Genomic DNA, 26,803 nt, shown 5'->3' on the forward strand with positions numbered 1-26,803 from the left:
AAAAAAAAAAAAAAAAAAAAAAAAAAAAAAAAGAAAGACATACCATGCCAATCTAAGTAGATTGAATTCAAGGCAGCTCCCTTATTCTGCAGATTAGACAAGTTAAGGTCGTCATCTGGTGAGCACTAACACTAGGATAGCCCTTCCTGTAGGGTCTCCATGGCTTCAACATGGGCAACCTGAGGGTGATAAGCAGCCCAAGCAATGTGTTTGGCTTATCCACTTTGTAGACTCAGTGTACATCTCATTTTCATCAAGACATTCTCCCTAAATATCAGCTACCTATCATCCCTGAGCTAAAAAGAGTGACCTATCTTTTAAGCAACTTCTTGGCTTATCATAACAAGTCTGCTCTACTTGTTATGATTAAAAGAAAGAAAACAAGGACTTCTCTGTATTCCATGAATCCATAGTTTTCTGTTTACTTACAGGGAGCTCCATGTCTATTAACCACGCACAAGTTGTCTGGCAGCGAGACTAACAACACAGACTTGAGAGTCTGATGTCAGGTTGACATGAATTTACTTCTCAATGCTGCCTTTTTCTAGCTCTATGACTATATACAAATTCCTAAGCCCCTAAACCCCAGCTTACCTACCTAAAGTACAAATAGTAACTGGATCTATCATGCTATTGTGAGCTTCCAATGAGCTAACGAAGGCAAACCATTTACATTACTGGGGTGTTTACTAGGTAGTAAGCACTCAACACATTTTTCCTGTCCTTGCTGCTATGCAAGTCACCCCTTGTAATTTGACAGCCATTAATAACGACACCGAGATGAGTCAAGTGATTTTAAAAGACACAGCCATTCTATGGTATCTGTGGGGAAATGGGGTCCAGCACCCACATCAGGTAACTACATCCAAGATGCTCAGATTCCTTATTAAAAGGGTGTAGCATTCACATATGACCTACACACATCCTTCTATATACTTTAAATCATCTGAAATCATTTCTAACACCTAATAAAATGTAAATGCTATGTAAAGTATTGTTATACTATATTGTTTAGGGAAAGATAACAAGGAAAAACCTGTACAATATAAGATCTAAACACACACAATTTTTATAAATACTTTAAATCCATAGTTGGTTGTGTCCATGGATGTGAAAGCACAGATACAGCCCCTGCAGATGCAGAGGACCAAGCATATTATACAAGACTAGAGCAGTAAAAAATCAATGGCACCACATAATCCAGTCAGTGTCTTACTCCTCTCACAAATCATAATTTGTTCAGCAGGAGAAATTATGAACTGTCTGGAAATAATACAGTAAAGACCATCAATGACAATTACAACATAAAGAGTCTAATATAGACTCAGCAATGAATTTGGGATCTTCTTTTCTACTAAAACCTATTTATTACAGAAAATTCTGGAACCACTTTACCATAAGTGGACATCATTTAGTGCTCAATTACAATGAAATTCCACTGGAAGTATATATTAAATGCAGAACATCTACATTAATACCAGGAGAATTTGGTAAGATTGATGTTATTGCAATGAATACCAGATGAATATTAAGTACCTCACTTAAACCTTCCACATTGCTGGATTCAGGCACTGCCATTCCTTTGCTTGTATCATCTGTATTTCAGAGGGTTTTTAGAGAGACATCAGTTAGGGTTCCAATCCATTTTTATTTGCTTGTAATCTACCTTAGAGCTACGTGGCCCTCAAAGATTGATTCATCAAAACACATTGTATAATAATATTAAAATCACAGGGATTCCACTTCTATCACCAAAAGCCATTCATTTTCCAAAGGGCTATAGATCTATGTAATAGAGAAATTTGTAAAAGGGGGTAATTTCAGACTAAGCACTGAAAGGACATTTTAATAGCCCCAACATGGATTGAACTTAGTGGAGCAAAGAAATCTCAGTTAAAGAATTAGGAGCTACTCTGTTCAAACTCGAGGATGTTAATGATTCAGGTGTGGGCTAAGAGCTTTCTGTTAACATCCTATTTCAACACAGGTTTCTTGATCTGGGAATGAACTTCTCCTTGGGTCATTTTTTATGCTAATCAAGAAAAATTGAGCTCTTTCTATGTAAGAATATGTGCAAATATGAAGCTAAATTCCCATTATAAGATTTGAGATCATAAAAAAATAAATGAAAGGCATGGTTATCTAGCTATTCATCATAGTACATTTCCAGTCAAGAGGCAGGCGAACATGACATTATCCAGGATGGAAGGTCACTTGGCTTCCTATTAGATCATCTTACAGCAAGCCACAGCTTAACCACTTGCCAACTGCAAAAGCCCTCTGACCTCCTGTTCAACTTCAGCAAAATGGCAACAGTAATCTCATGAACTTGCCGTGAAGATTAAAATAGATGCGTCATGAAGGGGCCGCTAAATGTGCATCTTTCTCAAAGGGAACCATGGCCAAACTACTTGAGCCCTTTTCCTAATTGCACGATCTACTGCTCAGAAATTGTTCTAGACCCAACTGTTATCATGAGCTGGAATTGTTCTCCCTAGTTCAAGCGTCAGATCCATTTAACATATGATGCTTAATATTGGTTGTCGATTTGACTTGATTGATAGATACCTAAAACATTGGTCTGGATCATTTTGTAAGGGTGATTGTCATTTGAGTCCACAGATTGGATGAGAATCACCCTCCTTGGATGTGGCTGCACTGTCCAACAGGTTAGAGGCCTGGATGGAATGAAAAGGTATAAGGAGGAAGCTTGACCATGCGCAGCTCAGCCCTTCTTAAGCTGGCACACTTTATGCTGTTGCTGTTGCCTTTGGACATGAGACTCCAGATTCTTCAATCTGTGGAAGCAGACTTGCACCAGGGTCTTCCAGGCCTTCACCTTCAGACTGGAGATGCATCATCAGTTCTTCTTATTCTGAAGCTCCTAGCTTCTTGGGTTATACAACTATTGGTTTCCTTGATGTTCCAGCCCGAAGACTGTCATTGTGGGGCTATTCAGCTCCTCAGTATGTAAGACAATCTAACAAATCTCCTCTTATAACTTTATATATATATATATATATATATATATATATAATACACATAATTATAGTAATAGCTATACACACACAAACACACACAGACATACACATACACTATTGGTTCTGACCCTCTGGAAAATCCTAATACACTATGTAACTCACTTGACCTCCCTTCTAGCTGTCCAAAATGTGCTGACCCAGCCTGTCTTTGACTGGCCAACCCTCAATTTAAGCTTCTACCACCATGACCCAGACAGAGATTCATGACCCAAGTGTCCACTGAGCAAGAATGGTCAAATTGCAAAGTTAGAGGAAACCCTGATGTAAATCTACGCATATAGGATAAACCTATTCAGGTTCTGAAAAAATGGTTGGTAGATTTATTTAGAGCAGAGATTGCAAAGTGACAAGCTGAGGGCCAATTATAACTCTCACACATAGAGTGGCTAAAAGATCTGCCTCCTGTGTGTCACAATCTGGTGGAGCTCAGATACAGCTGCATGTAAATGGGGTGTGAGATCCAGTCACACAGAATTCCCCACTCCTGACTGTCTCTGCTTTCTGGCCTGCTTCATTCATTAAGGTGACTTACAACCTCTGACATAATCACGCAAAGGTACACCTGACATTGGCTTGTACTTTTATTGAAGGACTCCTCACACCAAAGATTAAAGCATGGCATCCTAGCAGCAAAGCAGTGGCTCTCAAGGTGTGATCCCAGAGCTTCAGCATCAGATGCATTTGACAGGTGCCACCCCAGGCCTGGAGAATCAGGAACTCTGGAGCTGGGGGCCCATCAGTGTGTCCTAACAAGCCCAAGGGATAATTCTGATAGACCTACGACTGAAAACCACCAGAATAGCGACAAACTAAAGCACACAAACACCCACCCTTCACCGCCAAAGATGTATTCACTGAGCTAGATCTGCCTGAACTCTCAAGGGTGTCCCCGAGGCTTTATATGTTGGGCACTTGGTTACTTCCCAAATATTAATGTCTGCGTAATCCTCATAGCACAGTGCAACAAAATGAAGCCACATCCACAGGAATGTGACAAGGGAAAACCACCAGTGCTAAAAAATGAAATATGTGTCAAATCCCCAAAGAAGTTCATTACCTGAAGGACACATTATCCCCTTCTCTTCCTATGAGTCAGCACCGCCAGTAGTCATTCCTAATTGGTTTAAAGCTTCTTGTGAAATATTAGGATGCCACAGTATGTGATGACACAGCTGTATTCCTAAGGGGCTGCAGAGACGAATCTGTGTGCTGTAGAGACAGGTGGAGACAAAGGGAGCAGGTGGAAATGGGTTGTAAATACACTATAACTTTAAAAATAATGGGGTGCTTTTTCCCTGCACGTTTCTGGTGCTTCATCACTAATTAAATATTGAAACTACAAAAGGAAAAGTAAAGTTCTTGGCTGTTTGGATTTGGGACCTAAATGCAAATATTTTGTACCGCTATCTGCACTTTCATGTGAAAAACACACGTCTGGTCTCAGAGCCTTGCGTTGTAGGCATACACGCTGAGAAGGTAGATTTAAGCAAATATTAGCAGTTAAAGGTGATGTACACTTTTCGTTAAGCCATAAGGGCTTCTGGGTTATGCATTCCTTTGGAGTATTTTTTTTCAAGTTTAGAATATTGATGAGTCTTTCAAACAAAATAGCGTACTGCCTGTGATAAGGATTGCAATAAAAATCACATCACACAGAGCAGAGAGCCTGTTGCCAAACGCAGAAACATCAATGGACAAATCCCTTGGAATTCTTGGGTGATTCACAGGAGAGAATAGTAGTTGAATCATTTATAGCCTCCACACTGGCAAGGATGAGGCCCTTGGAACTCTCAGGCATGGATTCTGGGTCTTGGCTTCAGAATAAGATAATTTAAATTCCATGAGAAGCTTCTAGAAAAACACACATTCATAGGTACTTCGAGTTGGGACCTCAAAGTCTGACTTGCCTAGGTTCCGAATAACTGTGCCCAACCTCTCCATCTTCTTCACGCTGAAACTCTCGGGAGGGCAAAGATGAGGAGAGAACACAGACCACGGAACAGTTAGTGTTAGCTGTAATGGGAATTTGTTCTTCTGTTTGTTTACCCAGAGAGACTCTCAGGTTATCTTCTGCTTAAAAGGTAACAAGAGAAAATGTATTCCCCTCTCCCTCCATATGACACTCTAGTGCCTGAACTTGAAGCCTTTGGATTCACTTTCCTGTTCATTTTTTTTTCCTTCATGGCCAAAAAGCCTCAACCTCTTCATCTGTAAAAGGTCATCCATGACTCATTCCTGAGGTTTTGGTTAAGGAAAATACCCATACTTAAATATTCCACATGGATAATCGTATTGGATAAGCCACACGAGTACTTTGTTAAATATAAGGGAGTACAGGTAAATGGGCAGACCCAGTGCCTGGCAGTCAGACGTCCCTGAAGGTTGGACATAAAACTTTAGGATAGGGCACATAGCAATGCACACTAGGGGTGCTTGTGAGAACTAAAGGACACAAAATCCCTGGTATCATCAGTATTCAACAAGCATTGGTTCCTCCCTTCAGCAAACATTAAATAAGTGAACCCAGCCTGGCCAAGTAAGTTAATCTTCAAACAGGACCATGAAATCCACAGCATTCCCTGGCGTCTGTTGCTGGCCCTTTCTCCTCCAATCCAGATGCCATATGTCGGGGAAGAAAATCAAGTGGAAAGCGCTGGTTCAGGGCATCTAAAATGGAATCAGGAGTCCTTGTTAAACTAAGTTCCAGGCACATCTGCAACTTAATTTCTGTGCAAATCTCCTGGGTACATGCTGAACTTTTGGACTGCACTGAGCCAAATTACAGCTTCTAGAAGGAAATTCACCAACATTTTGTAAGTTTGTGAAACCATCCCTATTGCTTCCTGAGACTATGCCAAATCACTGTCTTACAAAACACTTTGGCCTTTGTTGTACCAATCACAATTTTTGACAAATATGAGAGATACAATTAACAAACTTCCTGGCAGTAGAAGCTATAAGAATAGCCACCATCTTGTAAAACTTTGGAGCATATTTTCAAGATTGCTTTAATTTGGTGTCTACTGGATTGTATTCCTAATAAGCCCCAAATAAATGTCATTCTTTGTTTTCAGTCAGGTTGATTTTATGTCACTCAAGACATAGCTCCAGTCCGACTGTGCCTTCAGAGTCAGCTCACTGGGACAGGCCAATAGCAAAAAACTATGTAGACAGGAGCTTCGGGGATAGCCCCAAACATTTTCCTGTCTTTTATGGGAAGACAGCCCAGATTTGGTGCTGGGAGAAGCTGGTGGAAGCAGTAAAGGGGTCACAAAGGAAATCATTTGATGTCTTTGGAAGGAAAGTAACATTTGACCTGCCAAGGCTCTTGGGCTTGGCTGCTTTCTGGTGAAGAAGGGGTGTGTCCTTGGAAGAGCCACAAGAGGCCAGGTTGTCACAGAACCTCCAAAGGAGAGTGTCACTGGGGCACACTGATGCCCCAATCTAAGTTTAAAGAAGAGAGAGAGAGAAAGAAGTCATAAGACTCGCCCTCCACCTTACAGCTTAGGGCTGTTGAGATGGGAAGGAATAGGAACTAAAGCTCCATTCAGAAAAAAAAATTGTACAAGTGCTGACACTTCTCTACAGAGGAGTAAAAAGGAAAATAGGTGGAAACCCCTGCAAAAGAGTGGAGGGCTAAGGACCAGGAAGCAAGAAGCACTGCTGTGGCAGAGAATTACTGAGTAAATGTCCTGATATTAGAATTTCTCAGGAACTCTAAGTTTGATCACTGGAATGAGAAAACTGATCTCAGAAGGAACTACCATTGTGACATGCACTAGATAACAAGGAAACTTACTATGAGTGACCATTGTGATTCCCATGAAGTTTAGGCCCTTCTGCTGGGGTTAAAGGCAGTGGAGTGTGGGCAACAAGCAGGCAATGGAGGATGCAGTCCTTCATAAGTGGAGCCCACTTCCAAAGAAGAAGGCAAATGTAATGACCAAGTCTATAATGAAATATAAAAAGCCAAAGTTAAAGAGCAAAGATTAAAGGGCAACGTAAAGAAACTGTAATGTTTACGCATCTTTTAGAGAGGTAGTTTGTCTGAGGTCACTCAACTGGAAATTTAGGAAGTGAGACTTAACCCCATGTATGAGTTGGATTTTCATCACTATAATGAAATACGTAACACATGCTATTCATGAAGAAAATAGGTGTTTCTAAGGCAAAATACAAACAGTGCATAGCAGGTTCTGTTGTAAAGGTACTGCTTTAGACCCTGGCTTGCATCAGCTTGAGGCATGGAAAGTGTGTCGAGAAAGCATGCAAATGATGACAGGAGAAGAAAGGACAGGAGCAGCCAGGCTTGCTCTGTTTTGAAAAACTCTCTGGTGGGAATGCAAGGGACTGAAGAGAACTCCATCCAAAGAGCACTTCCCAATGACCCAAAAGCCTCCCGTGAGGATCCAATCCCTGGGGTTCCACCACCTCCCAATTGCCCCACTCTCAAACTAAGCCTTCAATCCCAGTGGACTCTTAGGGAGACACTCAAGGACCCAAACTATCACACCTTCCCAGGTGTGCTTAACTCCAGATCCTGCATTCTTTCTTTTGTTATCATGACTTCCAAAAAACAGAGAGGATACCCGATTACCTGAAGGTAGAACTTTTGTACATTCAGCACACTTTTAACAACAGAACTGAAACCACCTCCTCTTCCTTTTTAGCTATTAGTTGGTATCACTTGTTTTTGGGAAAGTGCAACCAAACATGATAGACTACACAGCACAAAGACTTACAAGAACATCCCACCTGCATGCCAGACACACCACCTGTATCCAACAGACAACGACAAAGCTCAACTCCAAGGCAGGAGCCAGGCAAAAAGATAATGTTTTTATGTACACTAGCTATCTTCTCCCTTACTTCATTTACAGAGTGTATCCCACTCCTTAAAAAAGTTCCACTTTCAAATTATTCATGCATACTTGTCATTCACACATAGGTGCACTTGTGAAACCTGCACTCCTTTGTGATACTGTGTAGTACATGTTCCCATACACATGCACACCATCAAGAGTGTGGCTGATCTTCTCTGAACCTCATCACTAGAGCCATTTTTCCCTGCTTGCGAAGTCTGTGATCCCAACAGTATGGGTAGGTGAAAGCTACTGCCCTACACACAGATGTGCTTAATGAATATAATCAAAGAGATGGAGGAAATTGGCCAAGTCACACAGCTAGTAAACAGCAGAGCCAGTATTTAAATCTCAGTGGGTTCACTACGAACGACACAGCTCTTTCCTATGTACCAGTCTCTATTTCCCTCCATCTCCTTTAATATCCCTCTTCTATTCCATCTCTCTATGATCCTCCTTTATTTTCAATAATTCTTCCTTTTAACTATAATTCCTTTAAGGAAAATGCCAGGCTATGCAAAAACCCAGTTCTAAAATTGTTTGGAAAAGGGTAAAAGTCAAACTACTCTCATAGGGGTTAGATATTCTATGTAAGTTAAAAACTATGTACCCTATACCTAATACTGACTTCATTCTCCAACAAAACATCCATTTATGCAAAAAATCAATCATCTGAACCTCTTCTGTGGAAACTGTTCAGGGTCTAATATCTTTTCTAAATATTCAAAATACATTCCTCAGTTCAACCTTTGGGTTTTTTCAACTTAATCCAAATTTCCATTTGGTCAGGCAGAAAAGGGTGGGTCTCTATTTTCCTTTGATGATTTCTTTGTGTCTTTCAAAGTTTGGTAACTTATCAAATATTCCATTAGTTTCTTAGCTAAGCTAAACTTTTAGTACATTCAAATACACAGCAACAGTTACCTATAAATTATACCTTCATTCTTAAGTTTCTTTAGTTATATGCAGATTAATGTCTATGGAAATTACCACTTCTGATTTATCCAGTTTAGGAAGATTGGTAAGAAACATGTACCTTTTCTACAAGCTTCTATATTTTTGTAACTCTTTTATTTTAAAGACAATAAAAAATAAACACTCTACAGAATTTCAGAACAAGATGATAGGAAATTAACAGTGGTTGTATATTGCATATTGTTATCTTCAGTGTAGTTGCTCATCACACCAGAGTATAAAATGTATGGAGTATATATGTACATAGGTTTGTTAAGAGGTATAATGAAACTAATGTGTGTAGACTCACCTCTAGAGTAAGAAAAAAGAAAGGAAACATCAGAACTGCTACCATTATCCCACTGGTCCAAACAGCTCATAAGCACTGCATCAGTCTATTGCTTTTGTTACTTAACAGAATAATACATAATTATACTTTCCTTGATTTGAGCTTTATGAAAATAACAGCATATTGTAGTTAGTTTCTGAACTAATTGCTCACTAACCACTGTTTCTAAGCTTAATCAACTTTGATTCATGTCACCACTGTTTGATTAATAGTATTCCATTGTATGATTACTTCTGAATGTGTTTAGTCATCATCCTGCGGAGGGACGTTTAAATTGCTTTCAGTATTTTGCAACTTTGGATTACTTGATTATGATCATTCTTGCACATTTCCCGGTGCTCCATGAACAAAGTTCCTAGGATAGACTTAAGAAGAGAATTGCTGGGTCATTATACATATGGATGCTCAACCTTCATAATAATGGCAGATTTATTTTCCAAAACAATGAACCTAGATCATACTTTAAAGAGTAGATTAATCATTCTACATCCTCGCCAAATTTGTATATCCTGGCTTTGTAAATTTTCCTCACATAGTGATATGTTATAACTCTTGATCTTTGACTACTAAGGAAGTTGAGTGAGTATATTTTTGTCTTTATTTACTATTTGTGTTTCCTGTTCTGTGACATGTTTGATATCATCTTTTTCAACAGACACATGGAGTTTATCTCTGTTCAACATGCCTGCTCTGGAGAATTATCTTTCTCCCACCCTGTGCCTCTGAGAGTGGCCCAGTCAACCCCATCTAAAGTGTATTTCCCTGGAATTAATAAATGCACACTGAAGAAGCTGTCTTATATTGAATTATGATGTGTATAATCACCCTCCATAGATAAATGAAGTAAACTTAAGTCCAAAAGAAACAACATGGCCCACAAACAGACAGAATCAGACCAAGAGCCCAAGAGAGTGAGGAAAAAAATTGACGGCAGTAATGGAGCCCCTGGATCTCATTACGCCTGAAGAAAGATTTCACTTATCAGTAGGATGAAACTTGAAATTTTATGTTACTTAGCTTTCTTTGTAGCTAACCTAAAACAAATCTCTTTCAGGCTGAAGCATAAACTAAAAACCATAGAAAATAGTTCAGAACTTTGCATGCTTCCCATTAAGAGGCACAAGGAAAATATTAGCATAAAGGTTGGAACTTTAGCACTGATAATCCCATACTATTTTAAACTACATGAAGCACTTTTACATACATTATTTAAGTTGATTCTCCTTGCAATTCTGGGAGATTGGGGAGTAGGTATATTACCATCCACATTTCACAAACAAAATTTAAAATTTGAGACCTAAATCTAGGATTTCTGTTCTTTAATCACTATTCTTCCCAATGCTCTCAGAACACTTCGGATAAATTAAAGAGCAATCAATTTACTTTACAATTACAGACAATAGTGTGTTTAGGAGAATGGGAGTGAGTAAATAACATGTTTGTTGAGAAATTTTCAGCCAGTGCCTAACCTAACTGATACTCTTTGATAGAATTTTGTCCAAATTCATCTACCTGGAACATGTCAGAAAAACTGAAGCATTTGGCTCTCAAACTTGAAGAAAATGTGCTGCCAGCTCTCCCAAAATATTTTAGCATCATTATTAGAAAGATTATGGATTCCTCATGGTAGAATCCAGTCAATGTGCATGATCACTACTCATCACCGGTAGGCAACACGAAGGACAAAGAGGGACACGGGCCTTCAGAGAACAGGCCACATTCTCTAGAAGCTAATATGACATATCTTACTTTGCAGAAGAGAAAGCCTTACTAAATTGCAGCATTCTACAGACTGTATACCCAGAGAGCTAAAACTACAACTGATAATCACTTTGGAGGAAAAAAGTAGATCTCAGCTGTTGCTAAAATAACACTGAGAAGCTGCCACAATTGATAATTTAAAGTGTTTAATCAAAGAAGCAATGTTCCAAAGCAAATGCAAAGAATGTGAACAAATAGGACACAGAGAAGAGCAATAGGTGACTAATAAAGAAGATCTGAACTAAGATGAAGTTTCCTGAGCCATGTCCATATGTACGTATGTGGATGCATAGTTCTTTTTTAATTTAACTCTGTAGAAAAATTTGCATTCATTCACACATTTTAATCCTTTTCATTAACACATATTAGCTTTACATATTAATGACATTTGGTATAATATTTCCATACATGGATACAGTGTGCAAAGGTTTCCACAATACCCAAAAGGTGGAAGAAACTCAAGTATCAACCAAAAATGAATGGATTTCTAGAAATATGGTATGTATCGAGGAAATATCATTCAGCCTTTAAAAAGAATGGAATTCTACTGCATAAAACACAGATGTACCTTGAGGGCATTATGTGAAATGAAATAAGTCAGTCTAGAAAAGTCAAATATTTTATTTCATTTATAGGAGATATCTGGAGATATCTAGTTCACCAGCTCCCAGGGCCTAGGAGTGAGGGGCAAAGAATAAGGAGTCACTGTTTAATGGATGCAGAGTATCAACTGGGAAGGACAAAAATGTCCTAGAAGTAGACGGCAGTGTTGCACAGCAAAGTGAATGAATATAATGCCACAAAACTGGTGGCATTAAATGGTTAGAAATGGTAAATTTTATAGTTTTGTAGATTTTATCACAATAAAAAAATCAAATTATACAACCTTAATAAGGATACCCCCAAGGGATAACTATATCATAATCCCTAGAACTTGTTAATACATTACCTTACTTAATAAAAGGAACTTTACAAATGTAATAAAAGCAAAATGGAGAGACTGAACGAAGTTATCTTAGAGGGGCTGATATGATCACAAGGATTCTTTGTAAGAGGGAGGTGGAAATCATTCAATAGATGCAACATGGATAATAAGAGATTATATTGATATAAGGAACACTCCACAAGCCAAAAAGGACTGGATAGGCAGCCTCTACCAACAGGAAATGGTATGACAACAGATTTTCTCTAGACTCTAGAAGGTGCACAAACCTTGGGTTAGTGACTTTCCCATCAGTTTTCCCATAACCACAATTTAAAGGAGGAGAGGTCTATTTTGGCTCATGATTTTAGAGGGTTCAGTCCATGTGTGAGCAGCTGAGTCCAAGGCAGGAGTGGTGTGATGGAAGGGCATGGAAAGGTAAAGCTGCTTAACCATGGCTGCCAAAAAAGGAAAAGAAAGGAGTGAGAGACCGGGGACCAGAGTACAGCCTTCCAGATCATGCCCCCAGTGATCCACCTCCAGGAAGCTAGACAGCTTTCTAACAGCATATTCAGCTATGAACTCATCAATGTGTTGCCCATTAATCCATAGAATAGATACCCCATGATCCAGTCACCTCCCCAGGTCCCCATCTCTGAATACATGGGATTTTGGGGGGATAGCTTAGATCTAAACCATAACAGCCCTATAGACACCTTGATTTTAGAATTCCGACTTCTAGAACTGTACAAGAATAAATGTGTGTTGTTTTAGGCTGCTAGATTTATATTAATTTGTTATAACAACAATAGGAAACAAATACATAAATTAAACATTTCCTACTTTTCAAACACTCACATGGGCAAAAAATTATGTAGAAGATTTTTTTTAATTTTAAAGAAAATAAAAAATAATTTAAAATATTAGAAATGATACAGAATTTCAAAGAAACAAGATGATAAGAATTCAACAATGGTTGTTATATTGCACATTATTGTCTTCAAGGTAGTTGTTCAGATTACCAGATGTAAACATGTAAAACTGGTCAAAAAATTAAGCACTAACTGTTTCTTTCAATAAGCCAATAGAAAGTAATACAATTATCTTAGCTATCTTGTGTGTGTGTGCACATATTATGTAGAGCTCCGTTGAACTTCTAAAAAATGTAATTGTATTTAGTTCTGCTGCCTTTCTTAATTGCCATGATTATATTTTGCTCAAATAGTCCTAATTGATTTCATCTTTTTATCTCCCCTTTGCTTCCGGACCAAAAATATAACATTATATGTCCAAAGATCCCCGTGCACATAGTGAAAGAACAAACTAGTATCGTCTGCGACCCTCATTGCCTTCTGCTGAAACACGGTCTATGCTAGCCTCATGTCTTTCTCTTTAATCCCTCTAGGCCAGCAAGACATAATCCTCCATTTACTGACATGTGCCAGATCCTGTACCTGGGGCCACCTTGCATAGATACTATGAGAGTACCTCTCCTCCGCTCCATCTGCAATTATTCTTTCTGAGGTTTTAGTGACCTATGGTCAACCAATATTAAATGAAAAATTCCAAAAATAAATAATTCATAAGTACCAATTGTACACCATCCTTCATAGCATAATAAAAAACTCACACCATCCCACTTCCTCCCACACTGAAAGTGAATCATCATTTTGTCCAACACATCAATGCTCCACATGAGATCCACCCATTAGTCACTTAGTAGCCATCTCTTTCATTAGGCTGACTGCTGCAGTATTATAGAACATATGTACAAATAACTTTTATTTTACTTGATAATGGCTCCAATGTGCAAGAATAATGATACTGCCAAGTCAGATATGCCAAAGAGAAGTTACAAAATGCTTCCTTGAAATGAAAAAGGGAAGTTCTCAACTAAGAAGGGAAGAAAAGAAATTGTGTTTGGAGATTGCTAAGATCTGTGATAATACAAAAAGTCTTTCCATGAAAGTATGAAGAAGAAAAAGAAATTCATGCTAGTTTTTGTCACACTTCAAAATGCACAAGTTACAGCCACTGTGTTTAATAAGTGCTTAGCTAGGTTGGAAAAGACACTAAATTATAAGGGTTAGGACTCTCTACAACTTCAGGCACTCACTGAGAACCTTGGGAAATATTACCCACAGATAAGAGGGAACTACTAAACCAGAAGTTCTATTCTACAAGTAAAAGGTATTCAATATTTTGGATATAGTTAAGTCTGACATGAATTCAGCCTACCTTTGTCCAAGTTTCTATCAACTGAAAGCCTTCTAAGAAAGTACCATAACTACATAACCCAGCCTCTGACTTATTGTTATGCCCATTTTTTTAACCCTGCACTCTATCACACACTTGGATAAGATGGAATTGAGGTGAAAGCTAATATCCTTTACCAAAGGTCCTATCATGGTGTCCCATGGAATTCTCCACAGAGGGCCACAGGTGGACTCAACAGCTGCCTAAGCATCAGATGGGAGCACAAGAATGGGAGAGAAGAAGGTTGTGGAAGAGACAATCTTATCGAAAAGACATATTTTTGTTTCAGTCACTAGATAGATGATCCATGAGGTGGATAAGGGAGCATCTAATAAAAGAAGAAAGTAGTCATGGAGATGAGATAGAGTCTTTGTGAGGACTTATGGGTGAGCTTTTCTTGCTTCTTTTGAAGGTTTTGACCTAAACATTCATGGTATTAATCCTCTTCTCTCCGCTTTTATCGTCATTACTCTTGTCTAATTCACATTCACTTCTTACAAGATACTATAGTATTCTGAAAACCTACTATTTGTTCTTCCCATATCCTGCCTGGCCAACTCTAATCCCCTAAACCTATCCTCCCTTCTTAGTACTTTAACAATATCATTCCATTGTCTTTGTGCTTCCATTGTTTTTGTGGATAAGTCAAGCATCAGTGTATTACTGCTCCTTTACAGGTAATGTGCATTATTCATTTTGTTTGTGGTTATTAGCAGTCCTATTGTGATGTTTACTTACAATACAGTGCTCTGACATTATATTTATACTTATTAACATTGTAGAGTTTCCATTAACCTATAGATTAACATCATTCACCAGTTTTGAAAAAATATTTAATCATTGACTCTTAAATACTGCTTTGCTCCATTCATTGTCCTTTCCCATTGGAATTATACTTACACTATCTATATTGACTGAGTCCCATATTTCCCTAATGCTCCTTTCTGTATTTTCTATCCTTTTCTCCCTGTATACTTTAACATTCAAATAGTCGAAGGATCTGTCTTCTAGCCCACTAGCATATTTTATAATTATGTCGGGATTACTGTTGCTGATATTTTATTTTCCACTTTCAGAACTGTTCATTTATCTTGTAGATTAAAACTTCTCTACAGTCTATTTTTTCAGCTAATGTATCAGTTATATTTCTGATAGATCAGCTATATATCAGTTAACTTAAAGTCTTGTTAACTGATGTCTATGTTTGAATCACCCGTGGGCATGTCCTCATTGATCATTTTTCCCTTGGTTTTCACTCCTGTGGTCCTGTGCTGTGGCATGTCTATTCATTATTAATTTAATAGGTACTGTTTCTAAAACTTTTGGATACCCTAGATCAGTGGTAGTGAACCTTTTAGAGCTTTCAATGATACAAACCACCACAGCAGCACACGTGCCATAGGTCCACCACCACTACCCTAGAAGATGTTATGTTCCTCCACGGATCATGTTCTCCTCTTTCTTCCGGGAAGAGAGAGTCATAGCTAATCATCTTAATCAGACATTATGCTTTACCAAGTCTGCATTGTAGTCAAGATTAGGGTTCAGGCTAATGCCTCTTTATATTTATCTGAGACATAGCCTTCCAAGGGTTTCACCTGAGAGTCTGATGTCTTCACTGGATCCCACCACCACTCCAACAGTGAGTTCTAAGCTCTCATGTTTGTCTCATGAGACCATGAAAGTTGGTAAAAACTTTGCTGAGTTTTTTTTCAGAGGACACTTGTTTAGGTACTTTTGCCTCTTACCCCATGTAGCATCAGAATTTAACTGTCTTGGGAAGAAACCTGGTTGCATGCCCGAGACCTTGAGACAAGCTCTATTTGATTCTCTTTTCCTACTAGTGTAAATCCTGCCCAGAACAAGTAGTGGATGCATCTTAGTAAGTCTGCAGAAATCAGTTCCCTTTTCTAGAGTTATCTTTGCCTTAGCAGCTGGCTGCTGCCTTCAAACAAATGATTTCTAAATTTTATCCAGGACTACGATCTGAAGGCGTGTGTTAGAAGGTGATGGTATGAGAAGTTTGGACCTGATCACCGAGGTGATGATATTAGGAGCCTAGTCAATGAGAGGTGATTTGGTTGAGAGGCTCTGAACTCATAAATGGGATAATGCCCTTATAAAAGGGACTCAGGGAGCTAGACAGCCCCTTCCACTATATGAGAACACAGCAAGAAGGCATCACCTGTGAGGAAGGGGGTCACCATCACTAGTCACTGAGTGTGAAAACACTCTGACCTTGGATTTCCCATCCTCCCGAAGTATAAAAAAATGAATTTCTGTTGTCTATAAGCTACTCAGTGTTTTGTGGTTTGCTGTATTTTGTTTTGTGGTATCTTGTTACAGGAACCTGAATAGACTAAAACATTTAGCTTTCTTAGTTTTTCTCTATAAAAACGTTATCCACCACCAGCAACTCCATCCCAACAGGAGAAGTTATTCTCTAAATGTAACCTTTTTAAAAACTCATAAATCTATACATGTAAGTATTCTTCTGCTTCAGATTTCCAAACCACTCCCATTGCTCTAACAGTAAAACATGAAATTACTAACCTTCCTGACTCCACACATCTGCTTCTCCTTTCCAGTCTAATTTTCATTTCCCGCATCACCTCACGCCCACTGCACTGGGGCTGGCCTGATTCCCATCCTCTGCACAGACGTCTTTCCCTCCCTTAGATGAATTTGTTCAAAAGGATGTCCAGAAAGGAGAGTAGTGGCCCTCAATCTGGTCCTTTAGTTTAGGGGAGGAGAAAAAGAAGATCCTTTTATTTTCTAATTGCCCAACCTAAAAAATGTATTCATCTCCCTGAGTCGCAGTGCCTCATTGACAAAATGATGGAGAAAAATCAAAATTTTGTGAGTACTAAATTAGGCATTGCATTTTAAAATGCCTGTCATTTCATGATTCTAGCCTTCTCTCCTTTACTCAAAAGTAAGTCAACCAAGAAAGAACATTTCCATTAGTAAGAGTGGTTTCCGTTTCTATGGTGGTGTTCCATTTCCCTTTACTCACTCTTCTGCAGTCTGGCTTCAGCAGTTAGATATGTTTTGAGACACTGCTACGCTACATGAACTATCCCATTTTAACAGCACCATGCCCCCATTTAAGGCCAAGAAGATAGTCCTTTTACAAGCCATTATTTCTTGAGGAAAGAAGAACACAATATCCTTAGATGTATGTCTGATATCTTCAAAATATCCTAATCCTTGACTAACTGTGTAGTGACTCTAATTGTTTTTCTTCTGATGTTTTAGGTCCACTCTGAGGCTCTATTACTCGAACATCACTTCAAATGAAATTGTGGCAGCAAAAAGGCACAGCATCATTGGATCGTTATAGTCCAACTGCGAAATTTAGACTTAATCCTTTAGGGCACTCTTGCCTGGTGAGGTTTAATTTATATTAAATTTTCTAAAAGGAAAGGCAGAATGGTCAAAGCTAGCAAGTAAGCTAGCAAGACAAGAGTCTCTCTTTCATAAATTAATAAGCATCACCGACTGCCTTTCTTGACCCTTTAAACTCTGTGAAATTAATATAAGTAGACAACTAAGGTCTGCTTGGTTTCCCCAGAGCCCTGCAAGTTCACTTAAGCAATCCAAGTTTCCTTAAAGTTTTATAAGCCAGCTTTTAGAGTTAGTCCTCTGTACTTATTACTCGTGACAGTGAGCACTGCAGAGGCCATGAACCTTCCTGACTTACGACCCCAATATGGTCAAGTACTGTTATCAAGGGAAATATCAGAATCAATGCTTGTATATTACATTGAGGTCCTGACTTCTGAAAAAGCCCCCTATAGACCCTTTCAGAATATGTCAGTGAAATAAACAACTAATACCCCAAGAAAGTCTACTGATAACAGTCAGATGGTGCTGTGCCTCTAATCACTTTTTGGCCACCCTGACCTCTCCAAAAGTATGACATGTTTCCAAAAGAAAATGAAAGAAAAAAACAGTGTTCATGTCCCCAACTCTTGCTGCAGGGGAATGACACTGATTCCCACTTTCTGAAATGAAAACCGGGTAACTTTGCTATAAGAAGTAGGCAACACTGTGTAGTCCTCCTCCATAACTAATGGGCTTGCATTATGAAGCAACTAGTGAAATGGGTCATTAGTACAATGTGTTGTCTACTGTAGCACCCATGTGTGAGCTTTCATTTAGAGCCAGTATTCACTGGAGAACGGCTGATCTCACAACCACTTTTTATTTACTGAAATTAATCATGTCACTGCTCCACTCATAACATCTCATACATATCAAATCACTAACTCTGCATGCTGAATTTTATGTAACTTTAAACATTTTTCCATTCCTGTCATGTGTAGTTTTTTTTATTACTTAGTTGCTCAGCTAGGTATAGAAGGGTAATCTATAATTATTGCATTCACCGAGCATATATTTTTAAGGCTTTTTCCTTATATAGGTGGTTGAAGAACTAAGAAATTTTCTTGCAGTATAAAAAATTAGCATATAAGATCCTTTATATATGACGACTATGCCCTCTCCTTTCCAAGTAATAGACTTCTGCCATCTTCTGACACTACGATTTTCTCCCCTGCTATTTTTGGGATATAGGGTAATACTTCATCACCTTATCATTCACCATGCACTGAATCATGCACATATTTCCACCTCGTAGAGTGCCAGTTTCTGAAGTTTGTCAGTCTGCAAGAATGGTGCTTGTAATCTTCAGCCCCTGGATGCTACACTCAAAGAATTTGAGTAAATCTACCCAAAATTCAGTCCAAAAGTAAGAATTGCCAAGAGGTACTCAGCAGAGGATCAAGAGGTCCAGCTGCTACCTCTGCAAATCCAATAATCTTAATTTTGGAAAAAATTTAATCTGTACCAATCTAATATTTTACTGGGGAGAAGGCACTATTTGATGCTTCCAGAAGGAACTTATTTTTTGACTAGCTCAACAATTGCCTTTCCCTAGGCTTTCTCTCAAGGAATGATGGCTGATGTGTACAGATGATTGTACCTGAGAATGGAATGTGGGTTCACCCCATGGAGAGAAGACACATTTGCCACAGGATCTGTGAAGGCATGGCATCCTTCTCAAAGTATCAAGATGTAACAGCAGAAAAAGGCGAATTCTTTGGACACCTCCAAGAGTTATGACAAGGAGGGATTTAGGGTTAAGCCTCAGAAGGCTCAAAACAGCCAACCAAAACTGGTAGAGAGAAAGACCAGGAGTAAAACAGAGAGTTCTATATAGTGAGCAAAGGCACAGAAATTACTCCTATTGATGGCTAAATCTGAACATGAAAGTTAAATTGGATGAGGGCAGAGAATAGCTAAAGCAAGCCAGAAGTACCTTCATTATACTGTAGTCAACCTTCCTCATCTGCAGGTTCCACATCCACAGATCCCACCAACTTCAGATAGAAAATACACAGAAAAATATAAATAAATAAAAATAATAGTACAGCAATGCAAAGTCATACAAATAAAGAACAATACACATTACATCTCTCTATATGTCATGCACATTACATTAGGCATCACAAGTAACTGAGAGGTGATTTGAAGTATATGGAATGATATGTAGAAGGTCTATACACATCATCTTACATGAGAAAGTTGAGCACCTGTGGATTTCGGTATTCTCAGCTTTCTGAGAACTGATACTTCCTCCAATGTTAAGGGACAGTTATGAAGACCACCTTTTACTGTTAAAATATCTCCAAGGAGGAAGACACTTCACATGTTTTCACAAAAGCAGCCTTATCTACACAAGGAAGGCACAGTGTTACTAAGTATGGTCAAGGTTATTCTAAATCACAAGACAGGTAAGCCTAAGACAAGGGCTATAATCCTTGGTTGTACATTAAGATGACCTGATGGTGGTGGGAAGAGGGGACCTTTGAAAACTATTGTACCAAGGCCTCCCCTCAAACCAGGTGAGACAGTATGAGTGTACAACACAATCACTGGTATTTTGAAATGTTCCAGGGAATTCTGGTGTACAACAAAGGCTAAGAACAGCTAACTTAATAGAACCCTGATTTAAAGGAATAAGGAAGCTGTGGAGATCTCCAGTCAATTACGTTGGAAACATAGGAAAAATAACAATACCACTGCTGCCCTAGTCTGCCTGACACATGCCTGAAACCTTTTGTTTCAACTGATATCCAACCTGCCTGCTTTTCCCCAGGGAAAACAATGCATTTGTAAAATCAAATACACTCTGAAAACCCACAATTCATGTGTGCTTCTGCACAGCCCTCCTGAGAATGGATACTAAAATAGCTTGGACCAAATCATCATTTTTGAACTTATTGAAGTGTCCTTATGGATTTTGAACAACATCTACATCCTTGCCCCACAAAATACAAACCAAAATTAAAAAGGATTCAGCCCCGTCTTCTTGGTACAGGAAGGACACACTATACACACCTCTGCCTTTAGATGATTCTGCCACTCAAGTGTCAAACTCCTTCATCTCTTGTCTGTCCCCTCTTCTCTCAATGGACAAGTTCCTAATTGTCTTCCTGCAACAACAGTAAATGATACCCAGGACCACAATGACAGGCCACACTTTTCTACAAAATTTACCTTGTGCACAGCTCTACATTAAGCATTTTGTAGACACCATCTTGTTTAAAGCTCACAATGGTGCTATGGTCCTCTTTGGGCCATTTGCAGGTGAGGGGAAGGATACGGTAAAGCAAGAACCGAGGCCCAGGAAGTCCCTTCCAAGCTCTTCACCGTGACACCAGTTGCCTCTTTGGAGACCTAGATCTCATTTTCTTTGATCTGGGGAGTTGACAATGGAGCCAACAGCTTCCTCTACCACACACAGAATCAACTGGTACAGGATGGGCACCTGTGCAGGCCACCTACACAGGAGTACAGCACCCCCATAACCTGCTCACCTTCCAAAAGCCCCATGTCTGAACCCAGGAGACTTTGGGGGCACATTATAGATCTAAACCATAGTAGATGTCTTCCTCTACTCCCAAAACAACCCTCTACTCACCCTCACTTTACTATGTACTTCATGATGACACAGCTGCTTATTTTTATATCTGTCTCCTCCACTGAATGTGAACTTGCGTGGGTGAGGCCCCATCCTAGCACAGAACCTACAATGCAGTAGAAGACCAATGAGGCAAAAGGTACAGACACTTGGCAGAAGTCCTAGCTAAAAGTAATAGTCGTTTGAACAATAGCGATAATGAATGTGGGAAACAAAGTTAGATTCACATATGAAGAGTAACACAAAGAAAAGGCCCAATGACTACCTAAAGCATTGGATCAACCATGGTGCCATTTCTTGCTATGGGGAAGACTAGAGGGAAATCCACCTTAAAGGGCAATTGCAAGAGTGTATGTTGAAACATATTAAGATTGAAATTCCTATAGACTCAAGTGGAGATTTTGAGCAAGTTGTTATCTACACTGATACGGACTCTGTACTTCATACTAGCATGGTCAAGGTTGGAAATATGAATTGAATTTAAGAGTCACTGCATGTAGAAGGTGTACAAAGCCAATTGGACAAAATAAGCAATGAATAAATTATACAATAGACAGAGACAAAGACCAAGGACTGTTCCTGGGAAATTCCTATCCAACCAAAGAAAGAGTATATCAGTAAGACTTACTCATACATGTGAAACATTCGATAAACAAAATATATGGAATTTCTCTGCTAAGCAGACATAAATTTTTCATTTTATAAATTTTTATTCTTTATCTTTTTATTATTATGTTATTTATTACACATTCCTCTTGGATTACAATTAACAGTGGTTTTCACAGTGTCTTTTGCAAAGAAAAAAAAGAATGCTTTCATTATCAGTAAACTTTTTTTCATTTATTGTCATAGTTTAACCACTAAGGCATCTTTCTTCTTACTGATATCCAAATTTATAGATAGGAATAGGCAGTCCTATGATTTTCTAGTGCCACCGGTGATCATTAATTACCAAACCACTCTTTTGTGTACAAACGCATTCACTCTCACATTCCTGAAAAGCAAGATAAAATAACTACCTGTGGCATTGTATTTGCTCCTCCTGCTTTTTTGGATTCATGGCTATGTCTTGCTTGTGCACTTGGATCTGAGTAGCAAGCTCTGACCAAAGTCGTGTTTTTCAATTTTCTCCATAGACAAAGTGTTATCTGCAGCAATTTTTACTTATAAGCGACAGATCCTCACTGGCCTCACCAGATCATGAAAATCCATGGAGTCTGTAGAAATCTTACTATGTGGCTGCCACAGCATCTACAGATGATATACTGCATCTTATACTTGGTAAAAAGGAATTTATTTCATCAGTCCATCAGTGATTAATCCACATTGAAAAGAATCTATCTTGTGTTACCTTTTCAGATTTATGGGTCAGAGACTGAAAGAAGATTATGCCAGCTTGAATTTCCGCCACATAGCTTCCTGCCATGAAACAATTAGCATCTGAAGACTAATGAGAACATCTACGCTGAAGTGAGGACAATTCGTTATTTTCTATCTTTTTATTCTGCTGAATGACTAACACCAAGCTTAAAAGCAGACATTTAGTAGCTAAGGCCCAAGTCAATATTAAAAAATAGTCATTGTCCATCCACTGGAAAGTGATTAACTAAATTTGAATTAAATTTGAATATTGTGTACATATTAAAACTATTTAGATCTCCTACAACCCAGATTATTGTTTCTATACCTCATTTTCCATTAGAAAACAAACCAGTATTCTTAACTTCATGTCTGCAGCAGGACATGGGCAAGATGAATTGTAAACATTTTGCATTAGAAAGTAAAAAGGCACTTTAACACTAATGAGATTGTGTACAAAAGACACAAAAGCCAACTTGGAAGATCATCCACTGGACAAAGAAGGTAAAATTTCAACATAGGAATAATAAGTGCAATGGATTGAACTCTATTAAAAATAATTCTATATTGCCAGAGAGATAGCTCAGTGGCATAAGCACTTGCCTGGCAAGCGCAAGCAAGGTCCTGAGTTCGATTCCCAGTACCAAAACAAAAAAATTCTATAAATTCATGGTGATTTTTTTAATTTATTGGTCATCTTTAGAGGATGCAAAGTCACTAACTCATTGCTTTGAAAAATGAGAAATAAAATAAGGAAATCAAGTATTTATCCATCCTTTCTTTATGGATGCTACTTGAAAATAATCCAGTGGCCTGTGAGAGGCAGTGTCATTCTAAAGAGATATCGAAGCTGGTTAAAAAATTTGAATGATAAAATTAGAATAGCATCCTTCTTCAACCCTCAGTGAACTAATGAATCTGGGCAACAATCAGCAACACAACGCAGAGAGAGAGAAAGAGAAAGAGAGAGAGATTATATACCCTTTAAAGGAAATATATAGCATCATAAATAATTGTTTATGATAAAAATAATTCTGAGAAAAAATGAATCTGAATCAGATCAAGCTTCCAGAACCATGGGTTTATAGAAAACTGTGACTTCCTAGAACAGGTTAAAGACATGACAAGGATGCCATCAACAAATTTAGACTGAGGAAACTGTAGCAATGCTTCTCAAAGTGGGAACGATTGAGGAGCAATGGCCAGGATACTTCTCCTGGTCCACACCTAATGACATAAATATAGACGTTAAGAACAAGCCTTTGGAAATGTTATCGAAATTTAACATTATAATTTACCATCCAAGCCCTATGGCAATAGGGTTGTCTCCCTGAACACAGTATACACCTGTTGAGGCCATGCCAACTCATGTCTAACTCATATAAATCCTACATGCTCTGCACTATCGGTCAGAAAAAAGGACCCTGTTACAACTTATGTTAGTTTCAATGCAATTTTTCAACAGTGACTCAAAAGTGTACTATGTCTGAAATTTATTTCTTCTATGGGAAGGTAGTTTAGGGTCAGAAAACACATCACTTTTTGCCAAGGTGTGGAGGTTAGGGTGGGGAAAAAAGAAAGATCAGTTACTGGAAGGCATGAAGGAACTTTTGTGGTGACAGATATAGTCAATATGTTGACCATCAGAATAATTCCACATCTCTATACGCGTGTCAAATTCATCAAATTTTATTCTTGAATATATGCAGTTTATTATGTTTAAATTGTACCACAAAAAGCTGTGGAAAATTTTAAAATAAAAATTTTACATATCTATGCTTCTGTTTAGAATACATAAAACTGCAAAAACCATCATTTCCACATTAGCAAGAGAAAAAATTGAATAATTTATAAAAGGAATAACTTTTCTTTTGTAGGTTCTAAGTGTATAGTCACCAAACTGCCAAGTTAATATTTCCCACAAGTGACAAACCCTTCCAAGGAATTACAAGACACAGGAAGTGTCCACATTTGGCAGTGTCTGGGAGCAAGATGGGGATGCCAAATAAGTCTATAAAGGAAATCTGATCGCTTTAAAGAATTCTTAGAAGCACATCAGGAGAGAGTGTGCAGGGTCTCCAGACATAAGGGAAGCAGGCAGCTTCCCCTCAACTGGCTTCTCAGAAGAAAAATTGGGACCAAGGCAGCAGACTGGGAAACAGAGGCTTTGGCAGGATACATATGTAATCGTAAGGAGGTAATCATCTTGGGTAGGACATACATTTTAATAGCACTGCTTCCCAACCCATGAATCTAAGGTGTCTTTCCATTTTTTGTGTGTTTGTGTTGTTGGATTAAATTTGCTAGCAATTTTTCTGAAGATTCTACAGCTGAATTCATCAAAGATGTCACTCAGTAGGTTTCCTGTATAGATGTACTGTTGCCTGGTTTTGGCATCACATTAAAATTTTTCAAAATCACACAAATGTGTAATTTCTGATATTTGCTTCAAAACCTTCACTGGTAGTGGGAGGAGGAGTAACAAGTATCAGTAAAACAAAAGTGGACTGAGTTATCACTGCTGAAAGCTGGTGATTGACACATGGAGCTTCATTGTATACTTCTGCCTCTTGCGAGGGTTTCAAACTTTTCTTATTAAAATGCATAAAGAAGCCAGGCAGGGTGGTGCACAACTGTAATTGCAGCACTCTGGGAGGCTGAGGCAGGAGGATCTCAAATGCAAGCCCAGACTGGGAAATTTAGCAAGATCCTGTTTCAAAGTGAAAAATAAGAAAGACCTGGGTATGTAGCTCAGTCAAAAGGCCTTGGTTTCAATTCACAGTATTACAAAAAAAGTGTGTGAAAAAATTAAAGAAATTAGTAGGTACACCAGCTGTGTGGGAGGGATTCTACATTACAGTGCAGCAGTAGGTAATAAGCAAAAAGAAGTGCCCAGCCAATATATTCCCATTAGGTCTTCCTAAAAAGTGTCTACAAAGACACTCTCTTGTAGATACCAGAAGTAGCAGGAATAACACAGAGACACCCCGGAATGGATGGTATCCAGGGTCTAGCAACAGAAATGCAAATTCTGAGTGAGAGATCCCTGCACTGAGACCTTGGAGATGTAATGTTAACTGAAGGCTGAATTTCCTTCATCAGTAAGACTGAAGGGACCTTGAGTTTCAGCCTTATCCTGCTATGTTAGCAGGAAAAATCAGTTAGTAGAGAAACCAGGCTGTCCTTGAGATTGATAGGTATATAGACAGAGAGGTACAAGTGTAAGTACAGGTAGAGGTGGAGGTACAGGTACAGGTATGGGCATAAGCAGATGAATAATGATAAACTATTTTTCAAAGATTAATTTCTTTTCATTAAAATAAAGAGAAAGACCCTTTGCCATTGGTAGCAAAATGTATCGATTAAAAGTCTTTGGAGCTAGAGAGACCTGAGTTAGGGCCAGCCACTAACTGTATACCATGGGCAGGTTATTTTCACTTCTGGAAACCTCTTCTCCTTATTTTCAAACCATATCTATTTTAAATAACCCCTGTGAGGGTAAAATGACACGGTGCATGTAAAGCCTTTAGCACATACAAAATTCTCAAAAGAAAATACCCAGTTCACAGTAGCTGATAATGTTGTTCTCATTCACGACAAGGGGGCATGATCTTATTAAGAAGCAGAATTGATCTTGGCTGAAGGAGAAGTACTGTATAAGTGCTGTAGTTAAGACAGGCATTAATATCACAAGTTCAGTTGAAAACAGGGCTTTGTGTCCAGTGCATGTGGGTAGCACCACACCTCAGTCCTTCACATCTTGCTTGCTCATCTTCAGCTTAGCAAGGATGTGTGAGGCAGCCCTCACCCCACTGCTACCCCAGAAAAAGAAGATGCCGTCTCCATGGAGATTATGACAGAACAGCTGGGTAAGAAAAAGGGATCTGATCTTTTGGGAAGTGAGCTTTAAAAAAAAAAAAAAAAAAAAAAAGCAGCTCTCAATTTTCTTACTAAAATCAAAATGTTCGTTTTCAGCCTTAGTCACTGGTCACCCAAATGTCTATACATCTAAAGAAAAAATGCAGCAAGCAGTCATCTAAATCCTTCAGTGACTTTACTCCAAATATTGGACATCCCTGAACACTTTCATTTGCAAATGAGCAACTGTGACAAACCACAGAAAGATAAGACACACTGCCAGCATCCCCAGAAACTGCCATAATTAATTTTCTGTTACAGAAAACATTAGAAGTTCACCACTGTAGGAGGACTTTCTCTTGATAACAGAATGATCTTGGCATTTGTGAGTACTTTATCGTTATTACCATGCTGCACTAATACAATTTATCATATAATAATAAGAATATTAGA

The sequence above is a fragment of the Chinchilla lanigera genome, unplaced genomic scaffold (assembly GCF_000276665.1).
Source record: "Chinchilla lanigera isolate Chin_1 unplaced genomic scaffold, ChiLan1.0 scaffold00015, whole genome shotgun sequence".
Lineage (NCBI taxonomy): Eukaryota > Metazoa > Chordata > Mammalia > Rodentia > Chinchillidae > Chinchilla > Chinchilla lanigera.